At 35.1% G+C, this 21,171-nt stretch overlaps 1 protein-coding gene and 1 long non-coding RNA gene across 2 annotated transcripts in view; one reads left to right on the forward strand and one right to left on the reverse strand.

The window, feature by feature from the left end:
• LOC129489268 (uncharacterized) overlaps nucleotides 1-12,779 on the forward strand; it is a 34,358-nt gene extending 21,579 nt beyond the window's left edge. The window contains exon 8 of the mRNA XM_063609943.1: nucleotides 12,742-12,779. The gene's annotated coding sequence lies outside the window, so the exon portion shown is untranslated. The remainder of the gene's footprint in view (nucleotides 1-12,741) is intronic.
• Nucleotides 12,780-14,740: 1,961 nt separating this feature from the next.
• Nucleotides 14,741-21,171, reverse strand: part of LOC129489270 (uncharacterized) — a 63,003-nt gene continuing 56,572 nt past the window's right edge. The window contains exon 4 of the long non-coding RNA XR_008659946.2: nucleotides 14,741-14,949. This is a non-coding gene — a long non-coding RNA (uncharacterized lncRNA). The remainder of the gene's footprint in view (nucleotides 14,950-21,171) is intronic.

Below are 21,171 nucleotides of genomic sequence, written 5' to 3' on the forward strand. Positions count from 1 at the left end.
AAACAGACAAAACTAGCATATAATGTTAGAATAGTGATTCTTGGCAGATGCAGGTAGTGGATAGTGAAACAGAAAGGGCATGAGATATTTTATTGTCCTCTGCTCTTAGGTTTATTAGGTCTTTCCTTACCTTTGAAGTGCTATTGCTTGCCTAGGTGTAAGGCTATCAATTTACCTCTGAGTTCTGTTTTATCTACATCTCATAAGTTTTATGATGCTATGTCATCATTCACATTCAGTTCAAAATACTTTATATTTCTGAATTTAATTTCTCTGACTCATGAATTATTTACAAGCATATTGTATGATTTCCAGGGAGTTTTTCTAGTTGTCTTCTTGTTATTTATTCTAATAATATGATCATGGTCATGTAACATCATCTGTGTTATCTTAATCTTTTCAAATTCATTGAGGTTTTGTTTGTGGCAGCAAATGGACAATTTTGGTAAACGTTTCATGTGCGCTTGAAAAAAATGTGAATTCTGTCATTATTCGTTGCAGCTTTTTATGTATGTCAATCAGGATAAATTTGTTAATTGTGTTGCTCAGCATGCTATATGCTTAATATTTTTGCCTTATTAGCCATTGAGAGAGGTATGTTAACATCTCCCAACATAATAGTAGATTTGCTAATTTATCCTCTTAGTTTTGTTGATTTTTGTTTTGCAAACTTTGAAAATATGTTTTTGGCAATGTACAGATTTAAGACTGGGATATTTTCTTGTTGGATTAGCCCCTATATTGTTATGAATATCTCTCCTCAGCTCTACCAACTTTTGCTTTTCAGATTGTCTGATAGTATTGCTGGGCCTGCTTAATTTTGTTTAGGATTTTTATGAAACATTTTTTTTGCATTTGGTTATTTTAACTTCTCTGTGTTCTTACATTAAGGATGTTTATCTTAATGCAAATCAAAACCACAATGAGATACCATCTCATGCTAGTCAGAATGGTGACTATTAAAAAATCAAGAAATAACAGATGCTGGCAAAGTTGCAGCGAAAAACGAACGCTTTTACACTGTCAGTAGGAATGTAAAGTAGTTTAACCATTGTGGAAGACAGTGTGGTGATTCCTCAAAGATCAAAGTTCTAGAAACAGAAATACTATTTGACCTAGCAATCCCATTACTATGTATATAACCAAAAGAATATAAATCATTCTATTTATAAAGATACATGCACGTGTTATATTCATTGCAGCACTATTCCCAACAGCAAAGACATAGAATCAACGCAAATACCCATCAACAGTAGATTGGATAAAGAAAATGTGGTACATATACACCACGGAATACTACACAGTCATAAAACGTATGAGATCATGTCCTTTGCAGGGACATGGATGGAGCTGGAAGCAGTTATCCTCAGCAAACTAATGCAGGAACTGAAAAGAAAACACCACATGTTCTCACTTAATAAGTGAGAGCTGAACGAGAAGAACACATGGACACATGTTGGGAAACACAAACTGGGGCCTGTCTGGGCAGAAAGTGGGGGAGGAAGAGCATCAGGAAGAATAGCTAACTCATGCTGGAGTTAATACCTAGGCAATGGGTGGATCTGTGCAACAAATCACCATGGCACACGTTTACCTATGTAACAAGCCTGCACATCCTGCACATGTACCCAGGAACTTAAAATAAATGTTGATTAAAAAAAGAATGTTTCTCTTATAAGAATACTACAGTCATTATGTTTTTTAAAAAATCCAATCTGAACAGTCTATTAGACTATGTCATCCATCTACATAAAATATAATTACATGTTGGTCTATATCTACACACTTAAATTTGTTTTGTGTTTAGTTCAACTACTTTATGTTTCCTTTTGCTTTCTTAACTTCTTTTGGATAAGATCAAATATTTCTATTTGTTCTTTTTTTTCTTTCAAGTAGTGTGATTATTTGGGTTTTGTTTTGTTTTTTACTATTCTTATAGTGGTTATGCTAGATATTACAACATAAATCATTGACTTATAATCTAATAAAATTTGTATTCCTACTACTTTCTTGATACTACCTGGAAACATAGAACTTGTAAATTATATTGACCTTTCTTACCTTTTATATTATTAGAATCATGCTTTTTAGTTCTACATATAATTCAACCCACAAGATATTACTATTATTTTTCGGTAGTCTGTAGAATTTAGTATTTGCCTGTATGTTTCTGTTGCCTTGTGTTCTTTATTCTCTTATATAGCACTTCCACATTTCCATCTAGATCATTTCTCCCTTGAAAAGTGTGTCTATTAGTGTTGGTCTGCTAATAATAAATTGCCTGTTTTGTTTGTTTCAAAATTTATTTTACTGTGTTTATTGAGGAACATATTTTGGGATAGAAACCTTAGCTGAGAGTTTTTTCTAGAAATACCATTTAATTTTTTTCTGATTTGAATAATTTATGTTAAGACATAAGCTATCAGTCTAGTGTTCCTTTGAAAGCCACGTGTCCTTTTTTGTTTGTTTTTCTGAATGTTTCTTTCTTCTGTGCCTTTGATTCTCAACAATTTTACTATGATGGCTCTTGGTATGGTTTTCTTTGTATTTGTCCTGCCTGGGATTTGCTAAGTTTTTGGAATAGGTTAATATATTTCACTAAATCTGGAAAATTCTTTATTGTTTGTTCTCTGAATATTGCCTCTGACACAGAAAGAGACTAATCTCTCTTTCCGGAATTCCAATTACAATTATATTAAGGCTTTTAATATGCCCATGTGTCTCTTATGCTATTCTTTTTTTTTTATTTTGCTTTCTATTCTGTTTTCTCTGCATTCAGTATTTTCTATTGACTCACCTTTCAATTAATTCATCCTGCATTTTGCTTTGTGCAATTGACTGTTAAACTCATCTCTTGAGTTATTCAATTGTACACAATATTTTTTAAATTATGAGTTATTTAATTTGTATATCTTATTGATTGCTATTTTTATTGAAATTATTTATCTTTTACACTGATTTTCGTTCATATATTTCTCAATTTTTAATACTTCCATCACAATTAGCTTAAAAGTCTTTGGGCAACTTTTATATCTAGATCATATGTAGGCTTGCTTCTGGCATCTGAATTTTATTTTTATTATTAATATAATGCAAATCTTTCTCCTATTTCTCCAATTTCTCAGGAAAGAAGCTCAACTCCACAGAGACTTACATAGCACTGCTCATTCACAGAAAAGTAATTTGAAAGCACTTATAATCATTAATAAGCAAATTTTCATTCATCTCATCATAGCTAGATAAAATGTACTATTCTGTATCTTTAAAAGAGTGTTTAAGATATACAATGAAATCTATTAAATGCCTTTCAGACATATACAATAATCCCATTGGCTTTGAACTTAGAAATTCTATTAGAGTTGTTGAATCACTGATACTTAACTACCACAAGGATTCAAATGGAACCCCAGTGATGTTGCATCAATAGTGTATTTTCCTACATGATTGAGAGCAAGTTCTTGTCAATAAAGATGCTCTAGTATAGGTATTGTTAGAGCTCCATGTGTATTGTAAAACCTGCACACAATTTATCACTTTGAAAGGTATAGATTTTATATAGTTCATGGAATGCACAGGTGACAAAGATAAACAACAATAAATTTCACAAAATTTAAGTAAAATGACTGTGTATGACTCAGATATGTCTCCCTTTTGAGACAAATGGCATATTTGTAAAAGGGAAGACTTTCTAGCGCACAAATAGATTTTTAAGAATTTTGATCAGTATTGCCTAATTAATTGCTTCATTTGTTATTTAAAAAAAAATAGTAGTAGGCTCCAATTTACCCAAAACAAGTACCTGGTTTACAGGGTGACACCAATTCACTTCAAAGCAATTCTGATCATATACAATTCGTCCATGTAGAATGATATTCTAAATATCCAGTTCTACATATTTTGTAGTAAAAGCCACAAATTTGGTGAACAAAATTATCTGTAAGAAGATCTTGGTGTATAGCCATTTAGAATCACAAAGTACTTTGTTTTAATGATATTCTAAATATCCATTTCTACATATATTGTAGTAAAAGCCACAAACTTGGTGAACAAAACTATCTGTAAGAAGATCTTGGTGTATAGCCATTTAGAATCACAAAGTACTTTGAGATAGATGGAGAAATTAAAATATAGACTAAAAATGGCAACTCATACAGAAAATATCTACATGCTAATAAAATGTCTGTTTATTCAGACTCAAATAAAGCAAATATTGGTCACCTTATTCTCAAATATATAATCCACAATTGGGGGAGAACCTGGAGAAGTAAACACTGGATATGGGAGACAGAGGTTCAGAGAAAGAGTCACTAACAAAACAGTCTGCTAAGCCAAGTACTTCTAAGCATGAGTGGGTCCACCAAGGGTAAAGTTATGGGGAAATCTATGAGAACTTGTGCATTTTGTATAGCTATCACCTCCGTGAGTCCACAGCTATACATGTGGTAGTAGCCATGGACCCACCCTGTTAGTTAATAGGGACAATAATTGAAAAGACCTGCTCAGTTAGCAGGAGAAAGAAAAGACAAGCTACAACTTAGCAGGCCCCCATGTGTCTGTCTGCAAGGACATCTAACCACAGAATGACCTTTGGAGAGTTTCACATCCACGTTCAGAGAGTTTAACCTCCACCTTCCCAATTTTGCATAAGTTCCTATTTTTGCCAGCTCTTAACCAGACTCCTAAGCAGAAGGGGATTCTGGAAATGTAGTTTCCAGATTAATCAAGAGGCAAAATATGCCAAAGTACCTATCAAAGTTAAGTGCCTCTGTCTTACATAAAATTATAAACATATTCTCATTTATAATTTACATTATTGCTTCAAATAAAATTAAGCAATAATTTCTTACAGTTTTATTTTTACAAAAGAAACAAGGAATAGGATATAGCCCTTCCATTGACGTAAATTTCAAAACTTACAAATTTTAGACCCTCTTCCAAAATAAAAATACTGCCACTTACCATAGGATAGAAAAGCAAAATTTGTATCTATATTTATGTTACCGAGAAAATCAAAGTTAATTTTAGTTTGATTATTAGTTTTTTAACTTCTTTTCTACTCTAGAAATTAATTTGTTATATATCATTAATCAATAATATATAAGTAGGAGAGTATGTATTTCGTAATGTTTAGCACGTAAGTGTAAGATATTAACTTAGCCTCTTGGAGAAAATCTTGTTGAATTTTAGAACTACCTTATGACTTTGATTGACCTTCACTCTTTTTTACTTCTTCGACAAAATACATCTAACTGAATTGTTTGTATTGAAATTCACAGAAAGTAATAAGCTAAACTACTTTACTTTGATTCCAGAAAATGTGTCAATTTAAAAGATCTCATCAGGCACATTTGACATATTGTTGCTGTACACACTTGTACCCTTTTTGTTCACATTTTGAGTTCAAGGAAAGGAAAAGAGAAAAACCCATATACCTTGTTGCTCTGTGAATTCTCCAGCCTGCAAGTGTCTGAGAAGCTGCCAGAACCTTTTATTTGTTTTGTAATCTTTAAGCTCTTTAAAAGGACCTTGACATTCTGCTTACCTTCTTCATTTCAACTACCTATTAAACATCAGCGTTTAATGATTTTCTAACTATAACTGTAAAATTGCTTTGCTCATCCTTCTGATGTCACAGCCTTTATAACACAATTCTTCCCCTTCTTTATTTGCTCTAGGGTGACATTGAGAGTACGAACATCAAAATCCTTTTTTGTTTTCTATTCCATTCCCTGGACACATAGCACTGCTTCCAGAATCCTTATGTTCCCTCAGATTCACAAAACTACCCCCTGACTGTAAGTCATTACCCACACAAAAAAAGTCATTTGGTGAGCTGATTTTCTCTCTCATGCACAGCGCATACAAAGCACCTCATTATATCTTGGTATGGCCTAGTAAACTGCAGAGACGTGGTGGCCACTGAGGAGCCTCTGCACTTCACAGTCCCTGATGAAGAAAGAGCCTCTGCACTTTCTTCATCCTTTCACGTGCACTTCTTTAAGGAAAATAATCTCTAAGATGAAGAAGTCTTGCAGGCAACTGAAATTGAACTCCCTTTCTCCCCACACCCTCACTCCTATAACCTAACCCTCACTCCTATAACACTCCTATAACTCCCATAACCGCCTTGTCAGTCCCTTTCTGCATTCATCCAACACCCCCTTCCTGAAATTATTCTCACACAGATTTCTTACTCATTCATTGAACCTCTAAAGGAAATTGTTTGTATTTAGTAAGCTCTTTTCATATATTTCTCATTCTCCCTGGGAAAAGATTTTATTGAACCATGAATGTCATGACATTTCCAAGATGATGACAGTTACAGAATTTTTAACATGAGCAAGGTTTGGTTTGGGAAGAGACAGAAAACAGATGGGGAACTGGTGTTGTCACATATTATGTACCACAGAATATGGGGGTATCAGAGAGCACATGTGAATATGTCAGCAAGGTTCAGTAATAGATCAACACCTGAAAATAAAACTGAGCTAACAATGAAGCAGTGAGGAAACAGGGTATTTATTCTTAAGAGAAAACTAAAACGACCATTAAAATTGCAGGTGAAACTTTGGATTTGGAACTGACATTTTATGTCAATAAGCAATAATTATGGTGGAATGTGTTTCCACACTGCATGTAAGTAATTTGTACATGGATAAATATTTTGTATTATTACTCAGCGAGAGACCTATTATTTTTCCATGTAATAAGAAAAAATGGTATTATAAGTAAGGCCAGTGGAATCGTATATTAAATTATGAGAAAGAGATATTCATTTAGGATAGTTTGGTGCCTATGATAAATGAGGAAAGAGAGAGGAAAGAAGAGTGAGGTTCTGGGAGGTTGGAAGTTAACTCAAGATATTGGGAGGGGATTGAAAAATTGAGGACTATAAAACGAGTAAAACATAAGAAGGGAAACTTGCTTTTATAAAGAATGAGTATTTTTTTGTTTTGATTTCCATGAAGTACATGAAAATAAAATTATTCTTGACTGTAGTTCACCCAAAGGTTTATTGACCTTAGCTTTACAGCATTTGGATAAAGAGCTTATAAAACGCCTACCATTCACAGGCCTGAGGAGCAAGAATTCTTCCTAGGATAATAACTCAGGTGTCTGCCATTGACAAAAGTTGGCTGCTAGATTTCTTTGCAATGCAGTTTAGTTAAGTGATTCTGCAAATTATCTGTTCCTGCTATGTCTATCAGTAAGGCATTCTCAAACAAGTGTAATTTTCAGTGAATAAGCAGTCTTGGCAATCAAGTAAAAAAGAAAGAAGCAGGAGGAGAGGGGAGGGCAGAAGCAAAGAACGCCACTCTAATCAATTCTGCCTTGGAGCGGAGACTCCGACCTAAACAACATGAGAGTTAATCAGCATTTTGTATGTGGTATGTAGAAAAAAATTGTGAATTTTTTATTGCAATATAGATATCAAAGTAACGTTTCCATTACTGATTGGCTTCAGACAGTGAATATGTTCCATCACAATGTAGTCACCAGAGCTATTTCATTTAATACTATTCTTTATTTTGAAGTAAAAGAACATACCTTACGAGAGGCCGGGCACGGTGGCTCACGCCTGTAATCCCAGCACTTTGGGAGGCCGAGGCGGGCGGATCACGAGGTCAGGAGATCCAGAGCATCCTGGCTAACACGGTGAAACCCCGTCTCTACTAAAAACACAAAAAATTAGCCGGGCGTGGTTTCGGGCGCCTGTAGTCCCAGCTGCTACGGCGGCTGACGCAGGAGAATGGCGTGAACCCGGGAGGCGGAGCTTGCAGTGAGCCGAGATGGCGCCACTGCACTCTAGCCTGGGCGCCAGAGCGAGACTCCGTCTCAAAAAAAAAAAAAAAAAGGACATACCTTATGAGATACCATAACAAAATATCACCTTAATATTCAGCCTTCTCAGTTTTTTTCCTTTGAAGTTATAGGTCTAAGGAGAACTTCTTTGTGAAGCAACCAAGAATCGTCTTGAGACAATAACATTCTAGAATTAGATTTTGGGAGAGAGTGTCAAAATCTCGTTCTAATGGTAGGTAGTTATGAGAGAATTGTTCATGTCATCCTACAAATATACAGTGAGCATAGATTATATTCTAGACAATATTATATTGTTTTGTCATATGCACAGATGACTAAGGCTGGCTTCTAGACTTCAAGAGATGGTAATATAGTTGGCTTTGTCCTAGGACAATTAGAATTGCCCCGCCTTCGTTTTAGTCCATCGTTATATGTAGAGATAATTTATCTGGCAAATTATAAGACACAGGAGCAGATATTTTCCATTGAATTTCCCTGATGTAAGTAACAAAGTATCAATATGAGCTTGAAGAAGTCATATTGCAAAATTGCAAGTGAATTATTTCTAGGAAATTCACACCTGCAAAAAGGATACTTACTGTCCAAGTGGCAGGTCTTTAGTAAACTCTACACATTTGATTTCTTAGAGTTATTTATTAATCCAAATCCACTTTCTTACCAACCCCGAGGCTGAACAATTTTATCTGGGAAGAGATGTGGCCAACTTTCTAGGGCTGACTTTGATCCAGAAGAACATGTCTTTTACAAGCATTTACTTTACCAACTGGGAGGTCAGTACCCTCCGCTTTGAAAAACACCCAGGCAAGTCTAAGGTAAAATTTCAGTTCTCACCTGCTAGAACAAAAAAGGTAGAGATGGTCAACATAATCAGGCCAATCCAGCAATTTCTAGAGCAAGATATCCACTCGTTGAACTTCTATGTGTTTCAACATCCCCAGGACTCCCATTGTTCAGACTGCCTGCGTGTGGGGTGGTAGGGGTGGAGGGACTGCCTGGCTCATTTAAGCACATGTTGACCAGACATCTATACAGAGCAGAATTGTTCTTACATCAAAAACAAAAACTTTAGTAATTCTAGTTTAAATGCGATTGAGCCGAATCAGAGATGCAGTTTATTCTCTCCTAATTTTTTCTCTATTTATAGCCTCACTTAGTGACAGGTCTGTTGCACAGGAGTGGGCTCTTACTCAACACATCTGCTCCCCATGTGTTGCTGAGTCACACATACTTTTTTCATTACCAAAAGTAACAAATATTTATTTTCTCCTTGACAGTCCCACAGAGTTGTTGCAACAGAGGGAAAAACAAGTGGGATTCCATTCAGCTTGGCTCCTAAAAAGATCCTTACTGGTGCTTGTGTCTCTACTACTAAGAGGGTTGTGGAAACCTTGGAACATGTCCAAAGGAGAGCAATGGAAATGATTGGGAAAGAGGATCTATGAGAAAAGGCTAAAATAATTGATATGGGTGTAGAAATAAAATTGTGTAGAATTACAGATAAACTATTTCAGGTAAAAAAAAAAAATCAGAGAATAGCCTACAGCTGAGTTTCCTCTAAAGCAAGTTTTATAACCTGAGACAGGCTTCAGGGAACTTTTGAACCCCTCTTTCAAATATTATATCCACATCAATCTTTAATTTTTGTATGAGCCTCAGATGTAATCATGCAATATTATCTTAAGGTAATGGCATAAATTATGTTTTTCTCACGATGATGTCAGAGGGCAGAGGTGAAAAACTAGGCTTTTCCACTCTTTGTCATTTTCTATTAGTAATTCTTTAAATTGCAAATTGCAGCTTTGGACTTACACATCAAACCATGTCTGACCTAGAGGACAAAGAGTGAAAATGAATAGGCTAGCCCACATCGTTTCTCTGAATCAGTTTTATAATTGAACTGCACTTTAAACCTTATCTTTAGTCTTCTCACAAGTCTTATAAATGAATGTCACCCTGATTTGATTGACTGATCTTCGTTTCACACCCTTCATAAAGTAGCCCAAAATAGCTGCTGGAAAACATTACAAACCTGCTGAGTTTTAGCAGTCGTCAACTTTATATTGTCAGAATTTCTTGTGGGTGAGTTATAATTAGGTTTATTTATTAACTATAAAAGCTCCTGAAAGAAAATATCACAAATCATGCCATAGCCATCTCATCTTGTCAGTGCTTCTCTCTTAGGAAAGACAACATCTTATCCACTGTCATTAAGGATCATTGCTTAGAAAGGAATTTTAGGAACTAAAAAGATTGACTTCATACTGTGACAGTGAATTTGCCTTTTCTTTAAACTGGCTTATTTGCTATCTTAATTGCATATGTGTGAAATCACAAACATTCACAGGATAGGCTCTACAAAGGCATATTTGCTAGTATAATGATCGCTTTCCTTATATAATCTGGTAATGGACTTAGCATCATTACACATATTTTGAAAGAAAAAAAAATCCTTCTATCAAGGTGGCCTAAATCAAAAAGAATGTTAGCTGACTTGAACATCAGCTGCTGCTTCGTGACCTTGATTGCGTTTAGATCACCTACATTCCCCCTGCTTCAGAAGAACCCACATTATGCTAATGACCCTACTTCCCAAAATATCTAACCCTCTCACATCTAGTTAAGCTAGTGCTGTTCCAAAAACATAGATCACCCAAATGCTCAGGTGCTTACAGAAAATTCACCCTTTCTAATAAGTCATTTTGGCTTGCCTCTGCAAGTGTTCATGCATAAAACATACAAGCTGAACTCAAGAATTTCTGTAAAAATATGTGCCCCAGAATATTTTTCATGACTTAAAAATCATGTATTTTAAATTGTACACCCAATGTAATGTGGGAGTATAGCATTTTTAAGATGTATTTAAATACTTTAGAGAATTATTTTTCTACCTGTGGCTTAGCTAATGCAATCTGTGTTACTTACCTTTCCAAAAGCTATTAAATAAAAATGTAAAATTTATTTCACTTTTACATATAAAACTCAACTTTCTGCTCAAATGTAAATTCTCTGTGGGGATAGGAAATACAATCTCAAAATCTAATCTGTTTTTTAGTCTTAAAAATCATCTGACAGCTCTCCAAATGCAAAGTACACACACATTTCGAAAGTTAACCTTCAGGAAGTATAAATAGAATAGAGAAGCACCTTGCTGTCTCATTGTGTGTTCAAATGGCATAAATTGATTCAAAATCTATTAAGATTAATCTTTCAAAACTAATACTCTGTGGTTCGAAGGTTACTGAGATAGTTTCCCTTCATACCTTGACATGTTTTGTCATATCTCAAAAGTGTCTTAAGGGCTCACATATTATCTGATGTTTATCTAGGTTATTGGCCCATTCCATTCATAGGCAACCCAAGCTATTTCTTGTCAGACAGAAACTGACAAAACTTCAATAGCATTCAAGAACCTTTTCCAGCAAAGTAAATATCCCATTGCCATGCAGTAGCATTAAAAAAAAAAGAAAGAAAAAAAAACTGGTAGTCCAATGTATTACGAATGCCTATTTTCATAAACGGGCTTTTAGGTGAATGTGTAAGCACATAGTACTATGTCTGAAAGCTAGCTACTAAGAAAGAAACATTTATCTCTCATAAGAGTGTCTTTAAGTATACATCAATTCAAGAAAAATGATATGGCAGAAAAGTAGTTGTGAAATGAATGTGAGCAGTAAAGGCAACCAGTAGGGATAACTCAGGTCCCAAATATTTGTCTCAAGAGTAGGATTTTGGCAGAATTCCCAGATTATAATTTCAGCTCTCTATTCAATTTTGCAATCATAAAGAAATCCAAAAATGATAACATATTGCCATTTTTTCCCTAAGGAAACAGCCATATATTTGAGACATATTTTTGTCTCAAATGAAATAAGATTCTGATAGACCTGGAAAAACATGTGGACAAAAAAATTTGACTATTTTAAACATTGTTATATTTCATAAAATTAAGTTGATGATAAAACCCGTGGGCTGTGCCTTTACAGAGGGGGTAGAGAGCATTTATTGGGAAGACAATTCTCACTAGGAAGTGGCTGTGCCACTAATATTTCTGAAATTCCTTAAAAACTTAGAAACAAAAACATTATTAAAATCTCTTCTCCAAGGAGTTTTGTTTTCATTCATTAAAGTAATCCACTGTTAATCATGATTCCATTATTCTTGTCCTTAAACATTATCCACTCCTTCTTCTGGAGAAAGGCAAATGCTGCTCAGACAGGAATTCTTGAAGCCTGGTGTTCACATGGATAGGGGAATGTGTCTAGCCAACCTTGTAAGTAAGGACCCTGCAGTGAGCCACAGCATAGACTGAAGAGATCAATTTCTTGTCTTCAAAAAACACGTATTCTTGATGTTCACTGCAGGTGCCAGAAGCAAACTTCAGGGAAAGTGAGACTAAAACTATCTTCTAAGGAATAATAAGAAATATTTTGTTAACAGCCATTTGAGATTGGAAAGTCGCACTCCTAGAAAAAGAATTTCATACTATCATATACCATCTGTTTAAAATAATGAAACCATATTAGAAATAAGAAATGTCTTTTATTTGGCTACTGTAAGTATTCCAAAGATTGTTTAAGTCCAAATTACTAAGCAATATTGTATATACCTGGAGTCAAAGTATTATACACTACTACACTATACCAGGTCTATAGATAATGCATTTTTATATTACATGCCTATCCAGTTAATGGTTTACAATTTCTTCTATGTAGTATTATTTTGAAATGTATTTAGGGATCAAAATGAAATGTTTTCAAAAGAAAGATCCAATAAGCAAAAGAGAAAACTCCTGTATCAGGAGCTCCATTTGAGCTCCTTTCCTACTTGTCAGGGAAAACTAACAAAAAATACGTAAGTAAATAAACATTTAGCAAAAAATAATAAAATCAACTGACCTGCTGGTAATCTCTTATTTAGGAGTATGAGGTTAAACAAACAAGAGAAAATGAAGGAGGAAAAGAAGAAGATGGAGGAGGACAAAGCTTTCAGAAGTGCTTATTAGAGCTATTATATGCCAAATATCTACTCTATGGGAAAAGCAAATTTCACAATATTTTTATCAACTGTATTCACACATCTGATCAAGGTAACATCTTAAAATGGGTAGATGAAATAATGACATGAAAAAAACAAAAAGAGAACCCAAAGATAAGTTGATATAAATGTCAATGTAATTCATCTAAAAAACTCATTCGTGTTGAGACTCTAATTCAGCAAGAAGTGTTAACTCTAGTTAAAAATAAATTAATCAAGTCTAGTATCATAGATTAGTAAATCAAGGCCCACCCAAGGTCATATAGTTAATATGTGACAGAATTGCAATTTGATTATACAGCACTAGAATTAGAAATCAGCTAGAGTCCCCTGATGAAGACTGAGTCTTTGCAAGCATCTTCCAGTTTGGTATAGAAATGGGTTAAACATTAAATGTTGATTGAGAAAAAATACCTAGAAACCCCAGAAATACTACTTAAACTTCAAGGAAGATGAGTGATGATTTATCCCACAATCTCTAACCAGTTATCTCCCTCTAATTCCTATAACCTAAGATTTCATTTTTTCTTTCCATGAGACCCTGCTTCCAAGGGAGTTTAAAAAGAAGCAAAGTACCTTTCAGATTACTAGTTCTAAGCATGTAATATGCCCTCATGATAATTACACTTCTCTCTATTTTCTCCACTGCATTTCACCTGAATAGAGCTAGAACTAGATCTATAAGCATTCATAGTGTATCCAATGAGAGACTATTGTTATTTTAATTAATTTTGTCATCCAGGCTGGAGTGCAGAGGTGTGATCATAGCTTATTATAACCGCAGACTCCTGGGCTCAAGCCATCCTCCCACCTGGGCCTCCCAAAGAGAGACTCTATTTTTAAATCTAGGATTAGGCATATCTACCCCCGGGTAGCTTTATGGTGAGTTGACCAGGAAAGTAAATTTCCTTTTTTTTTTTTTTTTTTAAGGTTCTACCACTTTTGAAAGTAAATATATATAACATAACAATTGAAGGAACAGTGAGGTGGGGGAAAATATAGTGGCATTCTTTATTTTTATTTGTTAAATGAGACAATCTGATTCACAAGAGGAAAATGTAAGCTCTTTATGAAATGTAGCAGTAGTATTCAAGGTAATTTGGATTTTATATTAGATATCACAGATGTTAAGTGCATGCCCAATAGGTAATAATCTATTTAGGGAATAAACAACTTCAGTCTGTTTTAAAAGTATTTATATGTTTTATTTTATGACTAAATATTATCATTGAGCTAAAATAATTTATACAGCTACAAACATGAAAACATTAACTGTGGATGTAATTCAAGCAAGTGCAAGTATCACCTGTCAGTTGGCTGTAATGAAAACAAATTATAATTAAAACAAACTTAAATTAATTCAATTTCTCTAAAATTCTTTGCAAATACAGTACAGCTATTCAAGAAATGAAAACTAATTTGACTTCCATTACTCATAATTAGCATTCGTTAATAACGCAAGAACTTTTAAACAAGCTATAGCATCTCTGCCTCCAAGAGTAGAGGGATTGGCTTTTATTACATTTAAAACATAATTGGTAGCTTAGATAACTTACCTAAAGCAATCCAGCATTTTGAAACTTCGAAAAGAACTTAGCTGCTCTGGGCTGTAATCATCCTGAAGAAAGACAGTCTACTTTCTGTTCCCAAATATCCCACCCAAGGACTATCAAATCTACTAACTGAACTGTTGTGATAATTTGAAGGCTTTCTTCTCTTATTTTTGTGTAAAGAACAACATGTAATAGACAAGGAAAGTATAGTCGGCTCTTTCAATTTTGCAGGTACCTGAAACATTCTTGTATACCTTCAGAGAATGAGGCTAGATGAGAAAAGAGGGTCATTTTATGCCTAAGATGTGGTTAGAATTTAATTTCCTTTCAAAATTTATTTTGAGCAAAGGGAGCTTTACTTAAACACACTGCGTGATTCCACTGGATTGTCACAGACTTCCCTCATCTGTCCAATTGTTCCGCTCACAGCATTCAGGAAACTCTGCTCGCCATCTCTCTTGTTCAGTTATGTCATTCTTCCTCTCTCTTCTTGTTCAAAGGCTCTTGAAATCTCCTTTCTTAATACAGGTTTCTATGACTAAGAAATACAAAAGAAAGAAAGCTAATCTTTCTGCCCCTAATTTTTTTCTCACTAGCACATTTCTACTATACAGCAAAACCACTCCTGGATTAGTGCTTGTACTTTAGCACTTTCCTATCAGTGCTTGCATAAAATGAGCTATAAATGCTTCATCCAAAATAGGTGGTGACTTTTTCGGCTTTATATAACCACGTTCTTTTATATGTTAATCCATAAAAGTTCTCTTCATTTGAGATACCTTGAGATCAAGGACATTATCATTTTGAAATAATTCTGTGGATCCCATAGAAAATGTTGATGTGACATAAAAAAACAGCACGCTATAGAATTTGCACTAAATCTGCTCAGCACAATATCCAAAAGTTTGCAGAGACTTGGAGCTAAATTGGGTGTGCTGGTGATTATACTCAGTTTAAACCAACAGCAGAGATTCACTAGCCAGATGAAGAGAATGTCTCATGTTGTTTATGCATAGTTTTAAAAAACAAAACCACAACAAATACACTTATCAAATTCTATGTCAGTAAATTATAAAATCTAGAAGTTGAGAAGGAAGTCAAATATATTGATTCTCACACTGACCAGAAAATAAAATATAGAATGAGAGGGTTTAAAAAAGAGGAAAAAAAGGAAAGAAGAATGATTTTTAGGTCTTCCAGGGGCCATCCCACAATATCCTGTTAGATTTCAAAAAGAGGATATAATTAATTGCCCACAGACATTCATTTAATCAGGTGTTTTTAATCAAATGTCTCCCTAGAATTTAAAGCTGATTGCTGTCCTAAAATGCTATGACATGTACCACAGGCTCTGAAAGATCCATCTGGTATACATAAGTCAATATGCATTTTGGGAGGCTCAAGGCATCTTCAAAAGTCAAAACTAACAATCTACTCTCTGCAATTTACAAACTAAATAGTACTAGTATTTTTGCATGCATTAGCCAATTTAACCTTCATGATAACGTAAGCTAATAACTAGATCCAATCATTAGTTATTTTCCATTTTACAAATATAAATTGGAAAGAAAGGATAAGTAATTTGTCCAAAATTATATTTCCTAAGAATAGCAGGGCTGGGATATGAATTCAGAACCTGAGTATTTAGTCATTTTGCTCATCTGAATCTCACAAAGCCTTTGAACAAAACCTTATCCAACATGATTGGCACTAGAAGTTGATCATTTACTCTAAGAAATCAGTTAAGGTAAGAAATTGTCTTAAACAATTTACAGGACAGACAGACATGGAGAAAGAAATGGATACATTAACAGATTTATCTGTAGATATTTTCATATATGGCCAAACTTTTTCTTTGGTGGGTATCCTGTTTTGTGCTCCCCACAAAGCACACACTGAAATAAGGATAAAGTACAAGTGGCTTATTTGAAAGTGCTCCAAGAAAGCACAACGAATAAAGTAGGGAAGATGATTTAGAGAAGGGGAGAAAAGTCATCAAGGTATAGGTTTAGCTGTGGAAACTGAAATTCAATCACATTTGAAATTCTCTGAGGAACTGTGTGGTATTTCAAACTACCCTTAAAAAAAATGATAGAAAGCTGGCTATATATTGATTCATTGATTTCCATGCCTCATTGAATCAGAGTTTTACCTGGGAGCATTAAACCCCTAGCACTTTAGGTGGCCTTGGCGCTGGACTGAGCAAGCTTCTGTATCTCTAAGAGAAATCCTCAGGCAGAGTCAAAGGAATGCAGGTGTGTGGCGTGGCATGCTATAAAGCTGCTGGGCACTGTCTACTGAAAGTGCAGGTGAACACAGAAAAGCTGTGGATGGAGCACGAAGCATCAACAGTGTCTGCTACTACTATGGGCAGTAGAGGAGAGTTCCTGGTTGGAATTTCTCATCATTTTTCTTGCATAACTCACAACTCTTCCCTATTTTTGATAAATATAATTTTATGTTCCCTTAAAATGAAATAAGAAATTAAAAATACTTGGAAAGAAAAGTGTAGAATTATTTAGGTGATTTATTTTTTCGTAATTTTATATACTTTCCCAAACCTTTACAATCATTTTATCCTCAACGAATTCTACAGAATGCTTTTTGGAAATGTTCTATAATAAATCTTCCTAACAACTCAAACAACAACTTCATTTCATTCTGCAATATTTCAACTGTATACAAAATAATTTCTTAAAAATAGATATGACTCTTGGAAAATATACAATTTAGCTGGTTGGGTGGCTAAGGCAGATGAATCATCAAGCTTTCTGCTTGCCTTGGACATTAGATGCTATGTTTACCAATGAAGTTAAGACCATGGGCTAACCTTGTGGGGATTTTTTAAGTGGAAATTGCCACTGTTGCTGGTATTTACTGCTGCTGGAATCTTAGTCTCAGTCCCAGAAAAGGCTCATCATTATTTACATTTTAGAAAATAAAATGCAAAGAAAAAATGATTCACTGTGTAGTCTAAAAAGGCCACACTATTGCCATGTGCACTTACACCCAGGTCACCAGAAGGCACACCCATGGCTAATTGATGAGGCAAGTCACCCATTCATCTAAACAGTGAGGCAATGTGATTATAAAAACATTAGCGAATTAAATAAATAATTAAATTAAATGTATTGATGTCACTAATCCATGTAATCACAGCCTTAAATAATGGCTAAAAATATTACTTTTGTAAGAATCAATCACGAATCCTAGCCAAAAATATAAAGTGGGCAAGCCTGTCAGCCTTGCTGTCTTCTCCTTTCTTGAAACTTCACTCATGTTTAGGCACTTTTGGCCCTTTGTCTGTCCCTCCTCAAATACTCCTCCTTCCATCATGTGGAATAATTGCTAGGAAGCAGGCACTCATTTCAGGACTTCATTTCTAGGTTCCATTTGCATCAAAACGGGGCTGTATGACTAGTTTTTAATGGGATAAAACGGCTGGAAGCAAAGTATATTATTAATGGTCCAGATATTTGAAAAATGAGCATGCCTTCTCCATTCTCTTTTACTATCTATTGGCTGAATATCAAAGCCTAGGGTGTCCTGGAAGATAACATGACTCCAGGCAGCCTGGTCTCTGAATGTCTGAATGAATTGATCACGACTCTTTTTCTAGCCCCAGTCTCTGAACTGGAACTACCTTAGACTGTTTAGCCACAGAGAAAAAGAAAAGGGATTTCTGCAGCCTGGGTTTGAAACAATGCTATATGCTTCCCCAAACCATGCCATTTTCCTGGGCATACAAGAAGACTATAATGCCTAGCCTCTCCTGTTTTCATATTTGGTAGATATCTCTGCATTCTGGCTAATAGAATTTGGGTATAATTGATGTATACTATTCCCAGACTCAGCCAGACAGCTTCTTCCACAATCTTGCATTCTCACTACTACTCTCCTGCAGTCTCCTGGAGCTACATGCTGAAGATGGGAGAAGGCTAGGTCTTGAATTGATTAGGTGGGGCAACTTACATTGACTGTGACATGACTCATGACAGGCATCAGAGTGTTCATTGAACACATTTGGTAAACTATCATCTATAGCCTGTGCCTGCTGAACTTGATCTAAGGGAAGAGGTTAGAAAACAAAGCCATCAATGTATAGGTTAGTTGCTTCTGTTGTGTTTGGTAATATGTTGTAAGAAAGAGATAGACTAAGAAAAAAGTGGCTAAGTTTGCAAGCAGAAATAAATGAGAATGAGAATCTAGAATTTTTGGGCCTTGCTAACCCCTTCTAGATCCCAAAGAGTAAGAAATAAAATTGAGGAAAGTCTCTGATCCAATGAAACTTTTCAGTTGAACGAAGTGACTCAGCTTTGTGCCCAAATTCAGATCAGAGATCCATCCTTCCTAAAATTCCTGATAGCCTCAAAAGAGCTGGCATTAAGCATAGAGTCAGAGATGTGAATGAGGAATTAAAAGAACGAGTATATTTGTGAACTATATCCGAGAAAGAACTTTAGGTATGGCTACTAGGCCATGTAAATGACAAGAAAGATAGATTAGAAGATCTTGTTTGTGACAAAACTATTTTTTTAGAAAAGGAAATCATGAGCTTAGTCTAAAACACTGGAGGATTTGGGGGTAATGTTAACCATTAGCAGACTAAGAGCCAGGCTGCAAAATCTGTGCAGTCCTCAGAGAAGGCAGAGCCAGGCACTCCCTAGGAGAGTTTCTTGCAGAGAGTGGAATTAGCATCTAATCAATAAACTTCTCCCTCTTCCAAAATACATAGTCTTTACAATGTTCACCAAGCAAGTTTTAGAATTTTTCTGTGCCAGTGTCTGTTACATGGAGCCCATTCTTTACCTTTTCACATGACAATGTTGTCATGCTATTGGGTTTTGGGGATAGAACCAGATAAAAAGTCTTTTCAGGTTATAGGATGCTGACCCAAAGAAAAAGACAACACATTGTCGGAAGATTCTAGACTTTGAGTTGGAGGCAGTGACTGAATGAATTTCGTCCACCTCATTGGAGAGGTCATTAGTGTTTTCTATGTGTAGAAGTAAGAGTGAAGTAGATATTTCATATTGGAAGTACAGACTTTGGCAGAGAAAGCCTTTCTTAGCTTTCAAGAAGAGTACATTTTTTCATACATCATTTTTATTAGTTTGAGGTTCTATGATTGAATCCTAGCCATCTGAGTATGCTGTGAGTAAAAGTGATGTATGCCACTTTCACACATGGTCAAAAAAACATCTGTATGATCATCTATTCTCCTTTTTCCCTTTTGCAGAGATGTTAGAAGCCAGTTCTTGAGAATGGCAGGACCACCTGGTGGACATAACCTGGGTCGGTGAATGACTGCACAGAGCAGAGTCCTACCTGTCAAGACATCAGATTACGATGTGAGTAAGCAATACATATATATTTTGTTAACTCATTAGATTTGGGAATCTATTGGTACAACAGTGTATTAGTTTCCGAGGATTGCCATGATAAATGACCACAAACTCAGTGGCTTAAAAAAAAAAGAAATTTATCCTATCACAGATGTGGAGGCCAGAAATCTAAAACCAAGGGCTTGGCAGGATCATGGTCCCTCCAAAGAGGGACACTCTAGGGAAGTGTCCTTCCTTGCCTCTTTCAGTTTCTGGTGGCTGCTAGCAATTCTTGGCATTCGTTGGCTTGCAGATACATCAGTCCAATCTCTTCCCCCTTTTTCACGTTGACTTCTCCCCTGTTTCTGTGTGTGCATCTCAAATATTCCTCTGCTTTTCTACATGACACTTGTCCTTGGACATTTTTTCCAATGACACTTCTCATTGGATTTAGTCCCCGCCCAATTCAACTCACTAGGAGCATTCAGCTTATTCAGTCCATTGAGCTCTCAAGCTATTCTACGCAACTTTTTTCTCAGAAAAATAACTCTCCAAAACAGAAGTCAATGTTTCACAAATTGTAGTAACCAAAATGATTTTAGATGCTATACATGTGAATATTAATAATTACATTTGCCATTTTAAGGTTCATTCCTAATTATATAAGTTTCACATTTAAATAGATGTATTATAAAACACAAAATGTCAAATAATTGAAAGAAAAAAAAACTTCTATCTATTGGTAAGCAGTAGCGAAGCTTCCTGAAAGTAAGGTGGCTTTCCTGTATCCTTAAAATCATGATGTTGGGAGGCTGATGGCACTGGAGAAGATAAAAGGTGGTCTCTGATACTAGGAATTAGATATTGAGGAACACAATTGCCCAGGCAGCCTCTAAGTTTGGACAAATTATATCAAGTAGTGCCTGGCATTGTGAAAAGCTGCCAAATTTCCAACTACATGCTCATTTTGGAAAGATCAGTAGGTCAAACTCTTCCTTCAGAGTGTGTCCATAAAGGATAACTTCTTCAGTCACTGAATATCAATGACGATAGAAATTAAAGTACAGAAAAAAGTACATATCAGAAGTCACAATACTGACGAACAACACTGAGCATGATGTTGGATCAAATGCAAAGCTTTGTGTGCACACACACACACACACACACATTTAGAATAACACGACTTATGTCCCTTATACTGGCCCATCAAAATAAGAGAAAAAAAGACAACAACATAAATTAAGAAGTTATTTGACAGAGGATTCTTTGACTCAATAGTAATTAATTTAGTAATTAATTACTGAATTGTAATTAATTATATTTAATTAAACAATAAATTAAAAGCTATTTGAACACAGACATGACAACTAGTTTCATAAAAATCCTCTCCAAAAGAAAATGTTCAAGGACTTCATCATACTCTCTATTATACTTAG

This window comes from Symphalangus syndactylus, chromosome 9, assembly GCF_028878055.3.
Source record: "Symphalangus syndactylus isolate Jambi chromosome 9, NHGRI_mSymSyn1-v2.1_pri, whole genome shotgun sequence".
Classification (NCBI taxonomy): domain Eukaryota; kingdom Metazoa; phylum Chordata; class Mammalia; order Primates; family Hylobatidae; genus Symphalangus; species Symphalangus syndactylus.